Raw genomic sequence first — 6,000 nt, forward strand, 5'->3', positions numbered from 1 at the left:
TGGCACAAACCCAGGGCCCTTACTCTTTCTCCTCTCCATGGTATCTCTAAAGAACACCACTAGCAGCCGGGGATGGGGCTCATGGAAGCAGAAAGCCCTGAACGGAAAGACAAAGTCCTTCAACCACAACTTTGCCTGTCGTCATCACCATCCTCTACATATTTGTTCTGGACATTGAGCTAAGCAGAGTCTTTCACCTATTAGCAGTGAGTTCTTAGGCGTTTGATACCATTGCCGGTCTCTTCTTCAGAACCCTCCTTCTCTCCGTTGGCCCTGATGTCACACCGTCTCCCGTCTTCTCCTGTCTGAATGTGACTTCTCAGTCACCCTCACTGACTGACCTTGAGCAGAGACATCAATTCGCCGTCCTGTCTACATAAGGGCTGGGTGACGTTTCCCCATGCTGGGTCAAATTAAGCTGCCGGCTGCACTCCTGATGTTGCCCTTCACGAATTCCTGTAAGTTTCAGTTTTGCAGTCACATTCACCCCAGAACCCAAAGACTGGTTCCTGGAAAGGGCTTCTCTTTTTCTTCTTTCCCCACCCTTTAAAGACTCCGTGTTTCCCTTAAAATAAAACCTAGCCGGACCATCAGCTCTAATGTGTCTTTGGAGCAAATATTAATATGCTTATATAAAAAATATAAGACTTGATATTATATTATTATAGTATAGTATAGTATAGTATAGTATAGTATAGTATAGTATATGCCTGGTATTATAGTAAAATAAGAGTGGGTCTTATATTAATTTTTGCTCCAAAAGACTCATTAGAGCTGATGGTCCGGCTAGGTCTTATTTTCGGGGAAACATGGTTTCTTCCATTCTGGGAGCTTCAATAATGTTTTCATGACTCTCCACCTGGCAGCTCCAGCCCTGTGTCTCACTTATCTACCTATTGGATGTTTCACTTGGGTGTCCTGCCCTCACTTTAAATGCAACATGTTTGAACTGAACTCAATTTATTCTCTAACCTTATTCTCCCTCCCAAATTATTACTGGTTCTGTCATTGGCACCACATTCTACTTGTTATCAGGCTTTTAAACCTACCCACTTGAGTACTTAACCTTTCCCCTCCTTTGTAGTTTCTCTCTTTTCTTCCCTCCATCACTCCCTCCTTTCCCCTTTTCCCTCCCTTCCTTCCTTCTCCTGCCTTCCTCCTTCCTTCCCTCTCTCTCCTTCCTCGTTCCACAAGTATTTATTGAGCACTAACTATGTGCCAGCCCTGCATTGTATTTGCCTAACGGGAACGTACATTTTAGAAGAGAGAGAAAGCCAACAAGCAATCAAATAAACTAATCATCGCTTGTGACGAGTACAGTAAAATAAATAAACAGGGGGCGATGTAGAGAATAATGAAGGGGGCAGCCGGGAAAGACCTCTCTGAGGAGACGACATTTAAGCTGAGACCTGTGGGTAGCAATGAGTGTGGGAGGGTGGAGTGAGGCTCCATTGGGGGCCAGAGCTGGTGGGGTAGTGGAGGGGCCAGGAACGAAGTGGCCTGGGACAGATGATGTGGGACCAGGAGGACAAGTAAGGAGTCTGGAAGCCTTCAGAGAGATTCAGGTGGGGAATGGCCTGGTCTAACTTACATTTAGAGGAATTATAGAGCAGATATTTATCTTTCCAGCTGCTCTCTGGAGAAAGAATTGGAGACTCGGGGAAACCTGTGAATTTACCTTTATCTTTCAGCATCTTCCTGATAGGATGTCCTTCTATTTAGGACTGATACTCTCCTTTCCATCAAAAGGGTGAGAGTTAGGTTCTGCACTACTCAATAGCTGTTTCAAAAAAACAGGGTCATGGGCATTGGTAATGAGAAACATCAACAACGACGATAGTAAAGCTTATTGAGTGTTACTATGTGCACTCAATATGAGTACTTACATATGTTACAAGTTTTAATGGTCAACAGTACTAGAAGGGGTAGCTGATTATTTTCATTTCACAGGTAAGAACAGAGAGGTTGATTAAGTTGCCCAAAGTCACACAGTTGCTAAGACAAGAAAGAATAAAGAGATCATTTCCAAAAAAAAAAAAACATGGTCAGGCTTTGATTTTTTTTTTTTCCCCTTAATGTTTTCCATACTCGGAAAATTCAAATTGTATAAAACTATACAAAGTAGAAAGTTAAAGTTTCCTATAATCCTGCCTCTAAGATGTGATTTTTGGACTTTCACTGTGGTGTTGCCCCCAGCAATGTTAGAATACTTCATATTGGCAATGCTGAAAAGTTCTTGAATGCCCAGGTCCTGTGAAGGGGCTGGTCCTCTCTGAGGATGGTTTAGAAACTAAGGGATGTGGAGCCACTTTCTTACCATCTCTGCTACAGGAAGTAGATGCCAAATTGTTCTGGTTCCAAAAGGAGCCACACCCATTTGGGGTGAAAGAACTGTAGCGAGTTTGCATCACTACTTGAAGAATAGGCCAAAAACAGCAGGAAGAGGACAATGAGAGGTTACCTACACCAACAACAGAATATGAAAAAGTCAGAGGCGATAAAAAAAAGCAAAACAAAACCTATGAAATATATATGAATCTCTATACTCATCCCCAACCCCTGGCCTTCCTGAAACTGCCTCTTTCACGGGAAAGCAATTCATTTCTCCCTAGCCTCCTTGGCCCTCTTCATGTTTTAAAATAAACTTTTAAAAAGGAAAAAAAAAAAATTCAGATGCGAAATCTGGGAGTTCATTCCTCCTAATTTTCATGTCTCGTTAAGAGAGATTATTTGGGCTTCTTCTGTAACAAAAACTGCAACTTCAGCAGGAAAACTAATCACAGCACGATGATATTCTGGTGTCATTGTATAATTCTGAGCAAAAGCTAGAGGTGTTCAAATTTCTAAACCCGACAGTCCAGAGGCAGTTTTCCAAGCGCGGCTAGGCCACGCTTGCTGTTGAATAGGAAAACTAATTAGCATCCTGTGTGAACTATCTTGTCTTTTTTTAGGACCGGAAATCTAATGGGAAGGGTTCCCTCCTGTTCCAAGTGAGTTCCAAAAGAATTACTCATGCTCCTTAACCTATGAGTCAGACAGGAGTCTAGGAGAATGTTTCCAAAACAGGCGGACAATAAGATAAACAAAGCCATTGATAATGTGAGAGGCAGGGCTGTCTGGAGAGGCAGGGCTGAAATTGGCCAAAGCAAGGTATCTGGTCTAGAGCAACAGGATGGTAAACCTGGGATGGCTGAGCGTCCCTGGAGAACCCGTGGATAACGAGCTCAGCAAACCAACTCGGAGCATTTCCTGAAAGTGAACATCCATGAGGAGGTTTGTTTTCAGATCCTTTATTCAACTTCTTTGACTTATAGAGCACCTTTCCCCCAAGTACAGGAATTATAGCATTTTCCCCCCAAGTGACTCAAGGGGCTGACTGCCATCACGCTGCACAGCCTGGCTCTCTAAAATCTTTGGCTACCCATGTGTTTTGACATCTCACAACACAGGATATTAATCATTTCTGGACTCTGGGCTTCTTCCCAGTGTCCATGTTTGCCACTGTTGATCTACAGCCAGAAAAATAGCTCTTAAATGACAGAGGCTTTCCCAAATCGAAATATAAAGCAACCGAGAAAGCTCAGCTTTGGAAATAACCCAGCACTGAGCTGGATTGTCTTCTGGGCACGTAAAGGGTACCCTCCTCTTTTCTCCCGTTAGGAAGGATTCTGAATCCAGGTCTCCGTTCTGAGCCCACGAGGGCTTGTAGGCATCTCCTGAGCAGGGGTGTAAGGATGAGGACACCGCCCTACCCGCCTGATTCCTCTCATCCCTAGAGAAAATGTCAGGGTGGTGTGCAGGGTCTGACTAGTGTTTTTCTTCCTCCCCTATTAAACCCACTGGGGTACAGAGGCCACGGTGGGGTAAGGGTGGGGTCCATCCTCCACAAAGTAGTCAGCGTGATCGTAAACACTGCTCTGATCACCTCCCTCCTCTTAAAAAGTTTTGAGGGAGCCCTCCCCACACACACCTACAAGAGAAATTCCAAAGTTCTCATCGGCCATCCAAGGCCCTTCACTCCTTGACTCTCTGCCTAACTCTGAGCTTCAGCACAGCCACTTCCTGACCCTCTCACCACGCTGGCCTCATAGTTATTTCCTGTGTACTGTCAGCTCCCCTTTCTTTATTCATGCTGCTCCTTCTACCTGGAATGCAATCCCCCTACCGAGGACCGATTGCCCAGGCCCTGAAAATCACCTCTTGGTGCAGGAGGGCCCCTATTCCCACCCTCACTGAGTTCCTTGCTTCCTGACCTGTGTTTCCCCTGCACTTATCGGCATGCTCTCTTCTAACAGTTATTATCTGTGTGGGATTGTCCACGTGTCAGCTTTCCCCATTTGACTGTGAGCTCCCTGAGGACAGGCAGTCCATCTCCTCTATCTTTGGCTCTTGGAAAACTGACAACGTTTGATTGAATCAAGGGGAATTTTATACATCAGTTATTATACTCTTTGGTATTTAGATAACAGCCCGAAGTTTAAAAGAAGTTGCATTCGAACAATAGTCAGGTTCAATATGCTCCTTCCTTGTGGCTTTTTGCAATTTCAATCTGACTTTTAGTAACATTCAGCTTGCACCACAAGATTTATGGTATTCAGTTTCAAAAGGGTAATGGTTTCAGAGTGCACTGATATCTGTGTTCACTTGTTTCAGATAGGGACAGAAAGTATACCTATATTATACTGCAAATTTCTCTTTCACACACATGCACACACACACATACACACACACAGCCCACAGAGATAGAAATTCCTAATGATACATGAATGAGGCTTATGGTATAGAATTTAATATATAATAAAAAATTTTAAACGCCATGTAATACAAAAAGCTGATTAGCTAACAGGTGTTCACAGGAAGGCACAACAGGTCCTCGGCAGGCTAGGTGCTATAAAAGGACACCAGAGAAGGCAAATGTGTGGTGTGATTTGGGAAAATGTCACACCAATCTGTCTTCCATCCTTAAACAAGCTTTTTCTCTCCCCAATGTTAGTACATGCTGTTCTCTCTGCCTAGAAAGCCTTTGCCCTCTACCCAACCCCTTCATTAAACAAGTGCCTTCATCCTTCCTGTTTCAGCTTAGACGCAACTGCCTCAGAGGGGTCTTTCTAGACCCAACCACCTAATATTCTCCATTTCAGCCTTGTTGATATTTCCTTCAAAGCTCTTGCCAATTATTTTATTTTATTATTATTTTATTTTATGTCTGTCATTCCCATTGGACTGAAAGAAACTTGAAAAGAAAAGGATTCATGTGAGTTTTATTTATTAATGTGTCCACAACACACAGTAGGTGCTCAATAAATACTTTTGGGTGCATGATGGTAGTCTTTTAAACCAACATTTCCCTTGGAACTCCGGGGGGGGGGGTTGATTTTATCAACTCAGTGCCATTTCCTTTCTGGTCAGCACTCTGGCCCCACTCCCCCTGAACTTGCTTCCCGTGCTCTTATCCTGGGGATACCTCTCATCACCTTCTCCACTGGCCACATTCCTATTCAGCTTGCAACACATTTTCATATGCCATTTTCACTTTCATTTTCTTCCACATTTTGTAGTAAAAGAAACAAACATGTTTCTTTGATTACAAAAACTTGAAAGTACTCCTAGAAAACCTTGAGCAACCACCATCTAGGTGTATAAGTTAAAAGTAAAATCCTCCCTTCCCATTCTCATGGTTCCAAGTGACATTTGGTACCACTGAGTTCTTGTCTCTGCATTTACAAATATACATTAAATCCTTTCTTTTCAATAAAAAAGGGACCATTGTGTACTTTTAGAAAGAAAAAAACAGATCATACAAAAACACTGTGTAGTGACATTTTTCAATTACTATCTCTCATTTTTCACTTCACACTAGAATAGAGAGAGCAACCTTGATTTTTCAATGGCTGATTGTTGGTCCATTGTGTGCTTGTACTGTCATTTAAAAAATCAGTTTCTTGGTGCCTACTTAGCTCCTATTTTTAAAAAGTACAAGCAATACTGAGATAAATCCCC

Source organism: Rhinolophus ferrumequinum, chromosome 11, assembly GCF_004115265.2.
Source record: "Rhinolophus ferrumequinum isolate MPI-CBG mRhiFer1 chromosome 11, mRhiFer1_v1.p, whole genome shotgun sequence".
Classification (NCBI taxonomy): Eukaryota; Metazoa; Chordata; class Mammalia; order Chiroptera; family Rhinolophidae; genus Rhinolophus; species Rhinolophus ferrumequinum.